This window comes from Hemibagrus wyckioides, linkage group LG03 (assembly GCF_019097595.1).
Source record: "Hemibagrus wyckioides isolate EC202008001 linkage group LG03, SWU_Hwy_1.0, whole genome shotgun sequence".
NCBI lineage: Eukaryota > Metazoa > Chordata > Actinopteri > Siluriformes > Bagridae > Hemibagrus > Hemibagrus wyckioides.
The window spans coordinates 17,418,207-17,437,474 of NC_080712.1; the positions used below are offsets into that span (position 1 = coordinate 17,418,207).

The window sequence follows — 19,268 nt, forward strand, 5'->3', positions numbered from 1 at the left end:
GCTCATTAAATACTGTATATCTCCTGAACCCAGTGAATTTTTTGATGTGGTTATTCATATAGTGCAAACAGCTGATATAACACTAAAAGAACAACAGAGTCCTTGATTTCATTATCGCTTTTCTTGAGAGAGTTATTACTTCCTGCTAATATCCTATATGCCTGTGGCCAATGCTTTTGGTGAACAATTGCATGTGTGTGATCTTTGAGGAGTGACTTGGTATCAAAGGAAATGGAGTGCATGCAGAGGAGTGCTCCTGTGAGTCAGCCAAAACCAGCCTTTGTCAAATATTTCCCCTCACATCTGAACTCACTGATACATAAATTACTTGCACTGTTGCTTTGAACTGTTTACAAGAGTGGCAAAAGTCTGTCTCTCTGAGCGCTTCTCAGTGACCTCATCCTCTTTTGTACTGAATAGTATCAAAATCCACTGATACAAATAACTTTTCTTCCAAATGGCCTTTCATTCCTGAATGCTATCAGTATGAAATATGTTTTATGTTTTAAGGACTTTTTAGAGATCCTTTCTTTGGTGATATGTTTATAAATAGTTGATCATGTTAAAAGAGCGTCAGTAATACATGGTGGAAATCAGCTGGTGTGATATGAACATTTTCGGTATAAGCAGAGAATTAGGCACTGAGTGGAAGCAGCCTAGCCATGCGAGAGCCGATGGGAGGCCATCCTCTCTCATCAGACCTCAGTGCTTTCCCAAGCTGCCACGCTCCACCTCCAAACCCTCCCACCACAGCACATCCGGGGGGACGACTCTTATGAATATTTCAAACACAGATAAGAAACTGGGCACTGAGAGGTCAGTCATGCTTCAAATCAGGTCAGTATGCAGGCTTAGGCTACAATTAAAGTCTTATATATTTTTTGTCCAATATCTAGATGTGTTTATCAGAATTTATTTATACATTTTGTGTTTTTACATTTGCGTACTTTACGTAATGAATTAAACTAAACAAATTGAGATTATATAACACATATAGCTTTGATTAATGTGTAGCCTGATAATAGTTTGACATACATATAACACCATTTATACCAAATGTATATTCCCCTCTGGAAGTATTGGATTATTGGACATTTCATTTTCAGATAACTACATACAGATGTGTTAAACTCAGAACATGGCACCTTTTGTTTAAACCCACCCATTTATAAACAATGAACCTTTGGATCATCTGACTGACAGGTGTTTCCTGTTGCCCAGGTTAGTCTGATTGTTTGAACAATTAATAGCCTTGAATGGCATCTTTCAGTTTGATGCCTGGGTTTCACCGGTGAAACCAGATTTTTTTAATGGCTAAACCAAAATGAAAACCAGAGACTTGTCTATGGAAGACAAGCAAGCTATTTTGAAGCTACGAAAAGAGGAAATATCAATCAGAGGCATTGCATAAGAATTGGACATTCCCAAACAACAATTAGAATGTCCTTAAAAAGAAAGAAATAAACAACCGGTGTACTAACAGCCAGGCATGGAACAGGTTGGCCAAGGAAACAACAGCAGCTGATGACAGAAACATTGTGAGAACTGTGAAGAAGAAATCTAAAACAGTTAATCAACCACCTCTACAGAGCAGGGGTGAAGGTATCACAATTCACTCTTCAAAGGAACAGAGAGGAGAGTGGGAATATAAAGGTTATACCTCAATATGTAAACCACTCATAATCAGTGTCAGAAGGACAAATATGAACTTGCAAAGAAATACAGAGATGACCATTATGTGCTATTAAATAGATATAAAATCTTTACGAATATCAATATTCACATGACTTTGTAATTAAAAAAGAGATGAAACTGGCATTCCCAATGGAAATTGACATTTCTGATCCATTATGTTGTTCCACAGGAGTGACGTCCTGAACAGTAAACCTTCCGTGCTGAATTTTTTTCTGTAATGTGAGAGGCCGTACATCTGCGTGTGTCTGAATGAAGCAGCACTTCACATAGACCCTATCACTTACACACGCCTGCACCCACCATTGTGCTGCAGACCAGCAGCTGCCATACACTCGTGGGCCCCAGAGAGGCCTGCTTGCACTCTTAATTCTTCCCACAATGGCGGGAACAAAAAAATATGTATACATGGCAGTACTTGACCTGCTACATGTAGAGCAAACTTGATACATATACTTCCACATTCATATCTTGCCTGACCTTCTCATAAACAATGAGCACAGAAAGACATATGCTCTTTAACCCTACAAGGTTTAAGCCAAAACCTAAAAGTGTGTACAATTTTTTTTTCAGTAGTACTTTCCAAAAACAACAACAACAACAACAACAATAATAATAATAATAATAATAATAATAATAATAATAATATGAGAACTTATACACTTACCAACTATTATGTTGTTGAATAGTTACAGTAAATGTTCACAAGAAAGATGTAAATGAGGCTGGCTTAAATGTTTAAGAACCTCTTCTGATTTTCCTACATAACAGATTCTGAAGTTGCATGAAGGTGCATTCTGAGAAGCTTATTTGACAGCCTTTAATTACCTCCCTGGCCATTCTCCATAACCTGACTAATCAAGGTGTTTCTGTCTGCAAAACTGTTGCTCATTACACAAGGTATTGAGACTTTTGAGTGTTAAATTTTTTAACTCACACCAGCCTGTCTGCCACCAACATTCATGCCTTGGTCAAAGTCACTGAGATCATACTTTTTCCCCAATAGAATGTTTGATGTGAATATTATCACAGTCTCTTGGCTCATGCTGCCACATGATTGGCTAACTGAATAACTGCATGAATTAGCAGGGTGTACAGGTGCTCATATTAAAAAACAGGGCACCCATGGGCACCCAAAGCTCACTGATGTGCATAAAGTGCAAAGGCTAGTCTGTCTGGTCCAATCCCAGAGAAGTACCTTTGTGGCACAAATTGCTGAAAAACTTAATGCTGGCTATGAAAGAATAATGTCAGAACACAGTGCATCACAGCTTGCTGCGTATGGGGCTGCATAGCAGCAGACTGGTAAAAGTGCCCTGTGGACCTGTGTGCACCGCTGAAAGCATCTACACTGGGCAGGTGAGCATCAGAACTGGACCATGGAGCAATGGAAAAAGGTGGCCTGGTCTGATGAGTAGTGTTATGCTCTAGGCAGTGTCCTGCTGGAAAACTTTGTGTCCTGACATTCATCTGGAAGTTACTTTGACATGTACCACCTTCCTAAACAGTGTTGCAGACCAAGTACACCCCTTCATGGCAACAGTATTCCCTAATGGCAGTGGCCTCATTCAGCAGGGTAATGCACCCTGTCACACTGCAAAAATTGTTCAGGAATGGTTTGAGGAACATGACAAAAAGTTCAAGGTGTTGACTTGGCCTCCAAATTCTCCAGAACTCAATCGGATCAGTGTTCTGTGGGATGTGCTGGACAAACATGTCTGATCCACTGAGGTCCCACCTAACAGCTTACAGGACTTAAAGGATCTGTTACTAACATCTTGGTGCCAGAATATTAGGCTGATTAGGGATCATTTATTTAAAAAAATGTTTAATTGTTAATACTCTAACAGAAATAGTTTACTTATGAGTAGTTGAATACCTGGTGATAAGAAGCAAAGGATCATAGCCATGGGATGACAAATGTATTAATTGTGTATCATGTGTTGGTGGAAACTCAACTGGTATATACTGAGTACTACATGACTGACAAGCCAGAACCAAACTGATTTCTTTACTGCTCTTTTGAATGAATGCTGTAATTCATGCTGTAATTCATGTGTTTTTGTTTGTATCCAGGTACATTTAGGATTAGTAAAGGAACACTGGTGACTGCTGTAATGAATATTTGATATATACTGTGTTAAAAAGAAAAACAGCGTAAGGAAGATGAGTAGTCAGGAAAGAGTGCCAGCTAATTAGAAACAGTTTGTATACATTTTGGCAGTGTAAAAGGTGTCAAACTCACATCACCACAGCCCACAGGCTTATATGGCCCATTAAGCCATTCAAAATTTATTAGGCTTCCTTGAAAATGATCTTCTGATAGTCTTGAAAGCCTTTGGTCTTATTACCAAAATTTGTTTATGTGTCCACCAAAAGATTTTAAGGTATTGCCACAGGGTATACACTTGTACACATGATCAGTCAGTGAAAACAGCTAGTTGTTCTCATATGTAGTAGGACATTTACAGGCTGTTACTTTATTTGCACCAATAGTTATATTATTAAGCACAGAAAAAATGAATAAAGAGGAGAAACATCCTGATTAAATATCAATTAAACAAGTGAAGGCCCAAAATATACCAGTGGACTGTGTCACTCAATGAGGTCAACACTTTGCTTCCATAAATAATACACATTTTTTTTTGTAAATGTCCAACATGTCATACTATCCCTAAGCAGTTTGTATCTGCTGACCTGTCAGTCACTCATGTGGGAGTGCCGTCTCAGGTTGCCTGAGCTATGATTAGTCATTTCATGACTATTTGTTCTGCTTTTGCAATATTCATGCCCTCTGTAATAGATATATCATAACAGTGTGTTTTGTTCCATGTGAATGTGTGAGGGAATCCCAGTCTGGTCATCCTGGAAGAAGGTCTATTACCTCAGTAAGAAAGCCCTTGAAATTTTAATTATTCAACCACTAGTTCATGTATATTTCAGCAGAATCAGTAGTAATAGTGGAACTCTTCTCTTGAATAGGCCAGCAAATGAAATGCTATGGAAAAGTTCAAGATAATATGTGCTTTGTACATGGTGTACTCCTGTAGACAAAGTTTTTGCACTAAATTATTTAGAGAACCTTTATGTTAAAAGAATAGTATTTTAGTTTATTTCGTATTTTTGCAGTTCTACAAAATGCAGTTCTTTGAAATCTTCACAAACATATCAGTATTCCTTTTCCTGCTTGGCTCTATTTTATCTTCAGTGGCTGTAGAAAAATATTATGTTAGCATCACTGACAAGAAGAATTGTGTCATCCTTGCCTTCAACCTGCCAGTGGTAGCTCTTAAGTAGACTCTCTCAACAAATCCCTTCCTAATTAGTTTGCACATAGACATATAGTGATTAGCTCCTGGGGGATTGATAATGGCAATACTTGAGGCTTAATTCTTTTTTTTATTCCTGCCAGAGCAAACGTCTGCATGTAAGTCAGAAAGTTTATTTGACATATTAGGAAAACAAACCCAGCTAGAGCCATTCCTCAGTGTTGCAGGCTTTGATATGTAGTTTATTGAAACCTTAATTAACAAGGAAATACACTGGCAGGGTTACAGGGGAAATCTTCTACAAGCAAAATAAACCTTCTAATTCTTTCACAGGGGACTGCTTATTTGAAATGTTTCCCATTCTGCTACAATAATATACCAGTCAGCTGCAGAGTTTATCCTAAAATAAGCTCTGTTTTTGACCTTCCGGATTTACACCAAGAGAAAAATACAAATATGTGTGTTCTCCCCCCATACTCTACAACTTTCATAAGCAGAAAAAACCCATCTGTTCTCATCAGTGAGACACAGGAGTCTGTGCTTGGACTGGCCCAAGAGCCAGGTATTTCAGCACTTCCACTATTTATAGTGCCTCAGGTTAGACAAGACAAACCAAAACAAGGCTCTCTTCTCTGTCTCTATATAAATGACACCCAATTCTTTCCAGTTCTGCATTTTAGTTTAGACAGATGAGGAATTTGAGGTGTATGCAGGTTTGGTCAGAATGAGTTTCTACGCAGTCAGTAGACAGATTTATTTTATCGGGGTCAATCACAATTCACTGACAGCAAGCCAGTTCAGTTCTTCTCATCACAAAATAAAAACACACAAAAATATAAATACAAATATAAAGCTCGAACATATTATTTCAATCATTTATATGAAATATATATTCATCTTGATTTTTGATAAAGGTTTAAAACCATATTTTTACAGAAACATGCTGGTAAAAAAAATTCACTCACAGAAAACTACAACATTTAACGAGAGCGTTATGGAAACAAAAATCTTACATAGCATCCTAGCTGTCTTCCTAGTGAAGAGTATAGGCTTTCCCTATCCACCCCCCCCACACCATACACATACACACTTACACCTTGAATATAGGTGTCCACTTTTCATGACATGATTGATGGCAGCACTTCAAGTGAATAGTAGCCAGTCTGAACTTTCATTCTTAATGCCAGGGTCAACAGTGCATCTCTACTTCCCTACCTGCCCCTTTAGCCCTGAGGAGACACCTAACCAGATTCCAGTCCCACTGCTTATAAACAGTGTAATCTCTCAGTTTCTGACACAGCAAATAAACACAGCACACTGTTAAAACCCAGCAACTCAATATCCTACTTCCTTCTTTTGTGTGTAGCTGACAGGCTTTAGTGCGGCTCAGCCGAAAGAGAAATAAAAGAGAGCCTTCTTTGCAGGTAACAGGACAAAAGTGGCTGCTTTGTGGAGACATCACACAGGTTAAATGCACAGTCCCATCTCTGACAAATGAATTTTACAAACATGCCAAAATCTACACAAAGTATTTCATCTATTATTTGATTTACAGGATGGGTATCACACCAGCCAAGCAATATTTAATCTGATATTAACATTTAAATGCAACATTGTAATTATAAGTAAATATATTTAAATAAATATAAATAATGTATAAAAAATTAAATTAAACATAAATACATATACCAAATAATTCTAACAATATGTAATTGTAAGTTTATTTAGGAAAGTATTAATATGAAGATCTTTTTAAACAGAGAGATAGAAAAAAAAATATAGAGGGATATCAGCAATAATTTTAACATTTACATTCATGCATTTACATGAACAAACATAGATATGTCAAACAATCTATATTTTTCTTTAATAGTATTTATTCTGTTTGTTTAATTGGTATAAATGTTCATTTCAGTCATTAATAATGGTTTTATATATGAACATATAACACAGCAACCTCCTGATGGCAGTGTTTGCTGGAAAATTAAAATGCTGAACCATTGATATCAACTTTTTACTTCTGTGAATAAAACTCTTGTCCTTCACATTTCAGACAAAATGACAAAATAAAAAGGTGCATGAATGAACAACTCATTAACATTCACCGCTTTTATTTTATTGTTGTATCTGTGAAATGTGCTTTTTAGAGTATTGTTACTGGCTTCCTTCCTTCCTTCCTTCCTTACTGGTGTTGAATAAATATCATGAATTCATGGATCGGTCCAGGTTGCTGTGTGTTAAAGCTTTTTTGTTCAGTGCAGAAGTGTGTGACAGGGAAAGTGCACTCTGACTCTTCTCCACACCCCTAAGTGGCAGCAGAAGACTGTACAATGAGCTCTCTGCAGTCCACCCTGCACTTCCCCTAAATCCATTTCCATTCAAGTTATAGTGTACTGATCATTCACCTGTTTTCTCTACAGATTTCAGTATCACTATTCAGTTGTAGTCAAAGCTGATGTTCTGGGTTTAGTTAAAGCCAACGCTTAAGTACAGCTGATTTAGATTTTATTTTATTATGTTGAAATGAGCAAATTAATATTGTGCAATATCTCATAGTGTGTTTATGCCATACAAGTAACAGTGCAAACTATTCACAATATTCTGTGACTTTGCACTTAGATTTGGTTATTACTATAAACTTTAACCTACACAGATTACATCTGATTATGATGAATTTTTTTACACATATAATAGCCAGTGATTATGTTGAAGTTCATGAAAAATAATTTTAAAAAATGTCGTGTACATAAGAAGGCCAATTCAAGCAATTTACAAGGTAACAAAAGTTGAAGTTTTAATAATAATAATAATAATAATAATAATAATAATAATAATAATAATAACATAGTCTACTTGCACACAGAGCATTAAAAGACACACATGTACATTTAGAAACTACTACTTATCAACAGCAGAGACTTTCCCATTCTTTCAGCAAACTCGATTAAGTGAAGGAGGACAGATATGGGCTAGTGTGTGTGTGGGCTCTATACAAAGGCACAAAGACATGGTCTAGTTCAAGGCTATCATGTGAATTGTTGTTCATATAAAAAAAAATGGAATGAGTCAGAAGTTTTGCGATAAGTGACAAAGCGGGTGCTGCCTCGAATTCCACTGTGGGATGCAACACAATTTAATAAAGAGAGGAGGTCTTGAGAGAAAAAGTGTGACGTGAAGGTTAGCTGGAGGTCTCCCTCTAGATGAAAGTGGGAACTCTCTCTCCCACTGCTGTCAGCACTTTTTAATGTGAACTTTGCGATTGATTGGCGGCTCTGGCCAGGTTTTCCCCAAACTTTCCCAGCCTGCATGTCAGCTACACCCTTCCATCCATCCAGCACTCTCGCAATGCTAATACTTCCCTTCCAAATGGAGGCTTTCACATGAAACTTTAACACTAAACACCCGAAGTGGCATACAAAACTGAAATGAGTGACATACGCATCAATAATTATCTCCTAACTCCTAATGGAATCAATTCAAACTCTAAAGCAAATATAATACAATACAATAAAAATAAAACAGCAACAATAATACAATAAAAGGAAATTAAACACTGAATTCCACAACAAAGGATGTCTGTCTCTGAAGTCAGAAAACAAAAAACTAAAAAACTGATTGCTGTTTAGACTTCATTTCCTCAAGTAACTATTAAAACCCTAGAAAATGTGTGCAGTCCACATTTAGCCTCCATGCTGTGTATGAAGTCTAAGTTGCGACCTTTGTCTACACAGCAATATAAAAAATGTCAGAACAAAAATTGAAAGACGCACATGCTCATTTCACATAAAGGTCAGAAATTCAATCACACTGCCCTGAAGTATTTCACTAATAAAGTATGTACAAGCAACTCCATTTCTGACTTTATAATGATTCTCCGAATTCTTCTTCTCTGACTTCTGCAAGCTAGTTTTGTTATTGATTAAACCAGATACCTGTTAGTGTGAGAAAGGACTACAGTTTATTTCTGAATATGTTTATTAATATATTTTTAATATCTTTTAAAATATTCAGTATATATTAATAATATTAATGTTATGATATTATTTTAATTCATATTTTATCTATTAAGCTTGGTTGGTTGGTTAAAAATGAAAACATATGTTAAGAGTATATATTATGAATATTAGGTTTAGTGGCATTAAACTTTATTTAACTCCAAATGCATCTACCAGAATATGTTCCTAAATCTATCAGACAGAAAGTCTAAAAAGGCAACAGTTTAGTTCTCACAACAATGAAAACTTAAATGTTCCTGTTCGCTCTGCATAGATCTCCAAGAAAAAATGTTGTACTAAACATAATCTATAGTATATTTTATTTTGCTTAACATATTCGAGGGTGCAACATATTTGAAAACTAAAATCTACAGACTCTTAAACGCATAACAGTTTCCAGTTGTTACTGTTTTAGTAGACTGCTATCGACTGGTATAAATGAAATGCTTCATAAACAGGAGTTTTAAATAGCAACAGGGAAGTGAAGGGAGAAAAATAATATGCAAACACAGAGGGGGCTGAGGCAAGAGTGAAAAAAGAAAAAAGGAAAAAAAAGAACCAAACTTGAGCTGAAACAAACGGCCTCGTTAATGCACTGTCACAGATTTCATTAGCCAGTCTGACCATGGTGGCGGCGCTATAAATCAGAGAATGAGAGAGAGAGAGAGAGAGAGAGAGAGCTCTCTGTGGAGTCCTACAGAAAGTGAATAATGTGTGTAGAAATATAAATACAAATGCAGTACCAAAGTTAGTATGCTAATTCTTCAGGCTAAGGGTTCCAGTAGGTTCACCCTATTTCAGAGAAGTGTCCTACCTGCCTGTATTGTGTGCTGGAGGCAGGAGTCGGTATGTGGATCAGAAGATTTAGGAAGAAAGCTTACACACCACACACACACACACACACACACACACACCACAATCCAGCGGTCAGGAGCAGTAGGCAGCCTGGTAGAACTCCCGGGGCTTGTGAATCCAAGCTGAACTTTGGAGCTGCCTCTTAACAGATGGCATGAGTGGCTAAACTCGCTGACTGGTCCTGCACAAGCACTCTGCTGTACAGAGACCGCAGCCTCGCCATCAGATTAAATCTTTTCATTGTTATGGTCAGTATCTGCTCGAAAATCGAACTCCTGGGTACCCTGATGCACTACACTGTGTTTTAGCTTATTACTACATACAAATGAAAGCCATTTACCCCTGTTAATGTTGCCAATTTTACTGATAAATGTAATTAGAGACAACTGAATTTGTTGTGCTGTTAACTTCATGGAGAGCCTCTTGGTTTGGGAGTAGGTGTTGTTTAAGCTCAAGTATTTGTGGCTAAAAGAGGCACTCCATATTCACGTGCCCTGGAGACATTATTTCTGCCCTGAACTCTAATTGATCTGAGACGTAGTCCTGAGGGACCGGTCTAAATCTCTCAGCCTCAGGGATAAAGCCTATTAAAACTACATGTCTATCACTATGTCAGGCCAACGGCAGGGCCACAAATGCTCTCCAAAGTGCTTTCCCAACCAAAAAAAATTAAGAAACAATCATAAACTGACAATAAATGTTTGTGAGCCGAGTGCAAAAGCCTCCTCTGCATTTTCCAAATGGATGTGTTTCATAATAATACTGGTATTTATAATGCTCTATAAGATTCAATGTGTGGTTTAGACTTCAGACAAGAAATCTAGAGGAATAATGAAAAACAGCCAGCTTTTTACTGGATAGTACCCTTTATTGCAGATAGATGTTTGCAATGAAACTAATAGAAATTCATACTTAAGAAAGCACAGAGTAGTGTGTGTCCATGAGGAAATGACACTTTTGCTGGTTAGTTACTAGGCTCAAAGCTCATACATTATGGTATTCTAAACTTTTTGCATCCATTACCCTTTCATATATAAATACCTAGTGCTGGAAATATTTGCCAACATGAGTGTACAAAATTTAATATTAGGACCTGAATATGACACAGTGAATTGCAAATAGCACAATGTAGCGCAATCAGGTAAAAACAAAGGATAACTTTTAAGATCAAATTTAGATAACTATACTGCTTGCAATTACTTACATGGACATGAATAATAATCCCAATTATGGTCAATGAACAACAGTACATGGCCTGATTTGCTAAAGGACCATATTATGGCTTTGCATTACAGGCCAACAAACATAACTGCAGACAGTTAAGCCTGCAAGGACACAGACTCTCTCTGCTTTAATGCCTGATTAAAGAAAACAATAAAAATAGCATTTATTCAATTACTGATGTTGACACACCTAAGACGGTGTTGTAAAGTCAGGATAACTCACACAAATGTTAATGTTGTAATCTACATAGAGTCAGTTTGGATAAAAACTAAGCAATACTAACACATTATCTGCTTAGAAGGAGTTTTACATAGTGGTTAAAAGAAAATTATTAAAATGGTGGCTCTTTTATGTTGTGTCCATTTAGACAAGAGTGTAACTGCAATATGATTTAAATCACATGCTATGGTCTTCACAGTCAATCCATTTGAAAACCTAAGGGAGATTTTGGAGTGATGTGTTAGACAACACTCTCCACCACCATCATGAAAACAATAATAAAGGGAATATCTTTTGGTAGAATGATGTTCATCTCTCCAGTACAGTTATAAAGTCTTAGTATCAACACTAAGCTCTTCTGGTGGCTTCTGGTGGCCCAACACCTTACTAAAACACATTATGTTGTTGTTTTTTTTCCCCCTTAATTTGTCACCCGTCTGTATATTACCATATTCCTAATTATTTTCTTCACTTCATCATTATTCAGCAACAATTAACATTCATCATGACTTGAGGCTGAATTAATCTAAACTTTGACACTGTTTTGTACTTTGTATTGTGTGTGGAGCAGCCATCAAACGCACAAAATCATTTTTGAATGTTTTAAGGCTATAATTACGAACGTCAATTATAAAACATTGAAAGCAATTTAATTCGAGCACTGATTGTTTGTGAAGCTTGATGGAAAAAATATTAAAAAATTCAGACTAATTAAACAAAACTGTGAAATACAAGAAAGGAAAATGATGTTAGGAATGGGGTCTTCAGGCACAGGGAAACAGTCAACAGTCTACACATTAGTTTATTCACTGGAGTCTTGAAATTATAACACAAAATCTTGGTTTGATTCCTACGTTTAAACAAAAAGGGGTAATTATATAAACATGTTCGTTGTGACCATGGCACCTTGTGTTAGATCACACACCTGACAAATTACTTGTTTCACAATGCCACATGGTTAATTTGCTGGATTTGTGCAACACAAACATAGACATTCTTCAGTGGTATATCTGCTAAAACCCTGATCAAGACAAATATCAAGATTAACTTACATTACAGTGAGATTTGAAAGAAATCTAATTTCTTACTTGCCTTGAGCAGGGTTGGAGCAAAGAGAACATTGAAGAGCACCAGACAGCCTATACAAGAGTGAAACATTAATTAATCACTCTAGTTCTGCAATATCTAAGCCACTGGCCAGCAGAGTGTATAAAAAATTGTGGGGTTGAGGGTAAGGAAAGCAATCACTACATGCAGTTGTGCTGTGATGGTCCTCTCTTGGCCCCTGTGGAAAGCACTGTGCAAACAGCAGAAAGTTGCTGCTTGTGAAGGGTAATGGGACATCGAATGCCAGAGGACACAGGAGGAAGTGGGTGCACAGAGAAAGATGAAGTAATCTCGGAAGCAACTAGACACACTCCACTTGGAATTTTGCCCCAAACAAGATTTAAGTGAAGTTATTCTACATGAGTATGGCAGGGATATCAATCTTCTGCTCAGAAACAGAGGCAGAAAAAAAAACACAAGCACACAACAAAAGTTACTTGGCAGGTCTTTGTGCTTGCATCTGTAGTTGTACTGTGATGTTCTCCATGTTCCTTTTGTAAAAATACACTCTCTGTCAGACATTAAATTCTCTTAAAATATCTATCTCAAGGCAAATGATGGAAATAGTATATGAAAAATAATGATAAATAATTAGGTTGATTCCGTATTTGTGGGAACATTTAGCCCTTGTAACTATTAAAAATTCATCTTAAATAATTTTTCAACACTGATTCTCAGGAAACATGCATTTAAGCATTAAACTTTATTAATTACTCATGCAGCAGTCTAGGTTTTTCAGCAAAGAATTAGCAAATTAACTAGGATACATACTAAGGGCATGAAGACATTAAGGCCATTCTAATGATTAAAATTAAATGATTAAGTAATTTACTTTTTTTTTAACAAAGTAAAGTAAAACCAATGACACCCTCAGTACTTTCACTGAAAATAAAGAAAAAATATGAGAATTTGCTTTCCTCCTTCCCAGTATCTTCAAGAGATTTGGATGATGTAACTTCCTGTTGAGCATGTGACAAGTGGAATATTTCGAACATTTAACTGGGGTCAATGTGCACAGGTAACAGGGTGTATGCTATGGGACAATTAAAATAGACAGTTTTTTATAATCTAGATCTGTTGGTGCATGGAAAATGATGATTTAAACATGAGATGTTATATAATGTGATTCTTGAAGTATTCAAATCATCAGATTGTAGTTATAGTGACCTGGTGCAGATTTTAGGTGCCTTATCTAGATTTTATTAATGTTGTAAGTTGTTTATTTGAATTATGCACATAGATTGTTTTTATGTTCTTGTTCATTCATCTAAGGCATTTTAGTTCATTTAATTTATTTTCAGTTACTATAATTAAGCACTGTTAAATTTATTATTTTACTTTCTAGTTGCCAGTAGGTAATTATATCTGCTTTGGGCTGCTTAAAATTATATTTCTAGTCTTACACAAATAATGACTGCAAAGTTTTCCATTAACTGACCTCCCCACCGATGACTGGAAGAGAATGTGAATAGCCAAACCTTGCTAGGCCTACTGTGGTGAGTCGAGCCCGGGAACTCAAAAGGCATCTGCCCGAGCTATTTAAAAATTCAACACCATTAAACCCATTAAGTGAGGATAACACAGAGTTTTTGTTTCAGACCTGTTGCATAAAGGATCCCCTCCCTGCTGCCTAAAGCCCTACTGAGTGAGACAGCCTTTTAACGAGGGGGAGATAATCCGGCAGAACTCCCCCACTAATGAGCTATCATCATGCAAAAATGCCAGCTTGATACACATTAATTGGATTCCCAGTTTTTTTAACCAATTAATTGACCTGCATTGTCATGTTGCCTGGCTGCAGTGGGTTTCTAAGAGAGATCCCTTGTTTAGATTCAGAGACTCCAGTGGCCAGAGGAGTGGTGAATAGAAGTGGGGTTTAGTGAGATCAGCTCTCTCATTAAAGGCTTATGACATTTGTTAGAGTCAATCCCTTTGTTGAGAAAACAGTTTGTGCTGCTCAGTTTAAGTCTCTACAGTGGGCCACTTGCCTGTGCTGACTTTCGTTTTTTACCTGACCTGAAACGTGTGCATCTCGAGGCAAATCTTATGGCAAAGAAAAAGTATTACCAAGAGCTTGTTTACCATGGCTAAATAGCAGTGACATTCTATAGAGCTGTTGATGTTATTTAAAGCTGTTATTTTCGAAGAGTGTCATACAGGAGTATATGTTTTATATTACTTGTATGGACACAGAAACCGATGCACCTTTCATCTTTCATTAAGCAATAAAGCATTATTAAAATAAAAATACCATAAAAATGAATAGCATAAGAACGTTCATCGGTAAAACAAATGACTGTTGGTTCCTTCAACCAGGCAAATATAAGCAGGTAAAACTGCTTTGAGAGCTTTGGGAGGTCATAACCTCAGAAAATGATTTACATACAGTGAATGGAATGCAGTCTGTTCCCTTTAGTCAATGATCCCCTAAAAGAAACAATATTTTGAAGACAGCTCCTACTTGCCAATGTAAATTAAAGCTCATGGATTAAACATTAACTGTGAAAACAAGTTCACAAAGAGCAGAATACCGGCCATTTAAATTAAATTCCCAAGATGATAGAGAAAGCCATAAAACAATACCTGACATAAATTTTCATTATGCACTTACTGATCTAGCTTTGGCTCTTCCAGACCACAATAAGTGAACCGAGAACCACTGGACACAGTATGCTCTATCTGGACAGGCAGTTTATAAATGTGGATGTGGTGTCTCCATTAATTGGCCCAGCAGAAGTTGATGATGGTTAACTCTGAGCCATTGATTTAGGGAGTATTGAACAGGTTGGGATGAACAGCAGCATTGATCCAGCCCTGATCTGCATGTAAGAAGCTGTGATCTATAATCTTGCAAGTCACACAGAAACAAACCAATGGCAGGTAGAGGGTAGAGGGTAATTATTTTGATTTATTGAACAATTTACCCCAAATAAAACAGAAGCACTGGCTTGGTTTAAAAATTCTTTCAAAATATACATCAGCTGTCACTGAAACTATGCTTTGTTTCAGTAATAACAAAATAAGGAGAAAACTGAACAGAGCAAAGACAATATAGTATATGACCTCAGACACACTAATGCCACTGCAATGGAAAACCAAGACCTATGTATAACGTATCCAAATCTATTTCAATCCATCACTGTGAGTGTGGTGGTAATAGCACACATTAGTAGAAGATCATTACCTCTCGTTGTGTATTCACTTAACTATAGACAGAGGTTAGTGTGGAAGGTGTGCAAATGGAACAGCAGATGTTGTTTACTGGACTGTTGAATGAGAAAGTAAGGGCTTAAGAAGTCAATACTATAGAAGTCAGAGGATTTATACTTTTACCTCTAGAATTTAAATTAGCCATTTCTTTTCCATTGATATGTTACAATGTTCAAACTGTATGTTAATCCATTCTCTATATTATAAACTGGCTAACAATAAAAAATAAGCATTTCCTACACTGCTAAATACTTCAGCAATTCCTCAAACACAGTTACTGTTTTGACTACATGAACCTAGCTGATGGTTGTTAACCTAAAATTAATGAAGTAACCTTATAAACTAGTGCCATGAAGAGGTCGCAGTGCCTATTAAATCAATCTCTGAATGATTGCATTTGCTTAAATTGAGGGTCAGAGGGGAAAAGGTCAAACCTTGAGATCTCTTATAGTTTAATTATCACAGGTGGCTACATGGTGTGTAATTACTGCACAGCTAAGTAGAGTAGGAGAGTATAAATAAAACTAAACCATGATTAGTACACTTAATTGTGGACATTTCAATTATTTATGTATTAGTGTCGCTGAGTTGTATGACGCAAAAAAATCTGTTTGATGTTATCTACGTGTAATCAAGCAGAACTTCATTAATACACATAATTAATTGAGCACAAATTGTTGCCATCATAATGCTACCTTTACTTTTCAGCTCTGACAGATGTGCTTGGCAGTAATTCCTGTCCAATCCTTCTTGGGGTCATGAATTAATCTACATGCCCTCATGCCTGTCACAAACTAATAAACACACAACTAATTGACTTTGCATGCCCCCTTTCTCCATATAGACCCCCCCCCAACACACACACACACACACACCACCCCCCAAACCCAATCCTCATGCCATGGCTGATCAAAGAAAAACTTTGCACTAAAACTACTTTTTCATGTAAGTCTCAAAAATCATTGAAATAAGATGAGCTGACTAAATACGTGAATACATGCAACTATAATTTTAATTACAACTAGACAAAATATCCACTAAAACATATAAAATAATATTTTAAAACCACAGTAATTATAAAGAAATTATTTTACCTTTCGATTCGATTTAACTTATAGGTTTTACTTTGTTGGGATTATCTTGTCGCCCTTTCTTAGCCCTATTTTTCTGGTTTTGCTACATAATCAGGACCCACACATGCACACACACACACACACACACACACACACACAAAACAGCACTACATAACACCTTGCCAAACCCCTTCAAAGCTCTTGGCCTTATTTGCTGGCAGTTAATGAACAGATTAGCAGCAAGGGTTCAGCTCAGAGGAGAGTTCAGCACTAAATCCTTTAACAGGACCGACAGTCAGTGTCAGGTGGGTCCACACTTCTCCCATCATGCCTCTGAAATACGCCATGATTTGACTTGTGTCTGCATGATTGCCCCCCACCCCTACCCTCTTCCCCATGACCCTCAACCTCTTCTCAGCCACCTGAGAAGGAGGCTTGAGGAGTTAGCAGGAGGCTTGAGGAGTTAGCATGTTTTAAGGGCTAAATTGGATACTTGTTGGCAATGTGCCTTCTCTTTGTTCATATTGTCCACAGCCATATTTACAAAACGCTGTGGCAGGATCTTCTGAAGCACATCGTGCTGAATGGGACTCCCTCAGAAGAGTGGAGGAGACTTTCTAGAGCAGGCATACAATGAGAACTGAGGAGCTGAACGTCCGAGGGGGAGGCCGAGGGTCCGCCGTTTTCGCCTGTTTTCATTCATTTCTTTAATATTCCACAGAAGGTTCTGCTTCAGAGACATGGCCATTGTGCAGTGCTGAATGGGAAGACTGAATGGGTGTCTCTGCTTTCATTAATTAGGGCTCACTGCTGTTTCCGCTTCCCAAGAGAGCACCTCATTATGATTTCCTCACATTCTTTAACACAACTTAACCCCATTCCTCAGCTTTAACACCAAAGAAGTACACAATATGCAACACGCCTCAGACTGACCTGGTTTTAAATGGCTTGCTGCTGTCATCTACTATGATCCAAGATGTTGTCGTTGTCTTTTCTGCAAAATAAATGCTGAATACAAAATTATTAACTCTGTTTACTCTCTAATTTCATGAGAGAAAGATATTGTGTGTAACATATTATATATATATATATATATATATATATATATATATATATATATATATATATATATATATATATATATATAGATATATATATATATGTAAATATATATAATAAAGTTATATTTAATGCTCTGACAGTGTGACATGAGCACAGGTTGAACAAACACTGAAAATTAACCAGGGCATCATCACAAAACAAGACCTTATCTATAGTGTTGAATGCAGTTTATGCAAAGATGCCACTATAGAATCAATGAAAGCATTCAAGAGATAAATTCTGATTACGAGCTGATCGCACAGCAATGTATGACACAACTGAAATGACCTTGAAATAGAGAACCCACTCTATCAATTTCAGCTTGTGCACAAAGAAATGCACGGAGTCCCATTCCTGATTGCTGAAGAATAATGACAATTCGCAACCTTGGGATCACACAGTGACACTCTGTCGAAATAGTTATTAATGTGATGGTCCAAGTGTCACTTCTCCTGCAAAGCCCAGTGATACAAGGCTAATACTGTTTACAAAAGGCTAAGTGTTACATTACATCCAATGGGAGAAAAATCAATAAGTGCCCTTTCTTTGCTATAGCATCTTTTTGAAAATCGATGACGCACAATACAAAGACATTTTTTGAGATGCTAGTGGGATACACTTCATTGAAAATTGAATATACAGTATATAGAGAAAGATTTTTTTTGTAGAGGGATGCAATGGTATGAACACATCACATGCTGGAAAAATTGGACAGCGTACGACTGAGACATGTTGGAGGAAGGCTGATACAGCGAGCTTAATTTCACTCATTTAAAGAAAGCAGATAGAAAACAAAACAAATAGACAAAATCATATGAATTTCCTGGAGCGGCTTATTTCTGTAGGTATAATAGCCTTTTTCATCATGGTACATTCTTTCACATGAGGAAAAAGGATTTTTTTTCCAGATAAGATTGCTTGTATGAAAGGGTGTCTTTGAATGAATGAGACTATTTTGCTTAAATTTGATTAAAAACAGAAAGAAATAACTCGAGCCTAATGTACATAGCGCATAATGAAGTTCTTTGTCACCATATGAGAATCTTTTTTATTTTGTAGAAATTGCCTCATACAGTATACTCTACTTAAGTTGAATGTGCAGCGCAGGAAACCCGAGGTAGGCCAGGTGCAATATGAAGCCAAGAATCATTCGATTTTTATGCACATTCCTCATTCACATCTTACTTCAGACATCCTGAACACCTTTTCCTGCAGCTGAGTAAAACACTGAGCATAGACCCAGCTTTACTTTTATTACAGAAAACATTACCATGTTAATAAACTTAGGACATATTTTATCACCTCACCCAAGCTTCCACATGCTGCTGATTTTTGCTCTTTGCCCAATTATACATATGCTTTCTTTCAATTTAACAATGCATTGCTTAAGTCCTGCCAGCAGAAACCTTCCTTCTGTTGATCCTATTCTGAGCCATGAGCATGGTTTGAGAGAGAGTGAGGGTTTCTTCTTCTCCCCCCTTTACTCCTCTACTAACTGGTTTAAGACTTGTAATTATCTCTTG

General features: G+C 36.8%; 1 protein-coding gene across 2 annotated transcripts in view; it reads right to left on the reverse strand.

The window, feature by feature from the left end:
- Positions 1-10,866, reverse strand: part of cdhr1a (cadherin-related family member 1a) — a 41,552-nt gene extending 30,686 nt beyond the window's left edge. For both annotated transcript variants that reach the window (XM_058386554.1, XM_058386552.1), the window contains exon 1: positions 9,771-10,866. The gene's annotated coding sequence lies outside the window, so the exon portion shown is untranslated. The remainder of the gene's footprint in view (positions 1-9,770) is intronic.
- Positions 10,867-19,268: the final 8,402 nt, after the last annotated feature.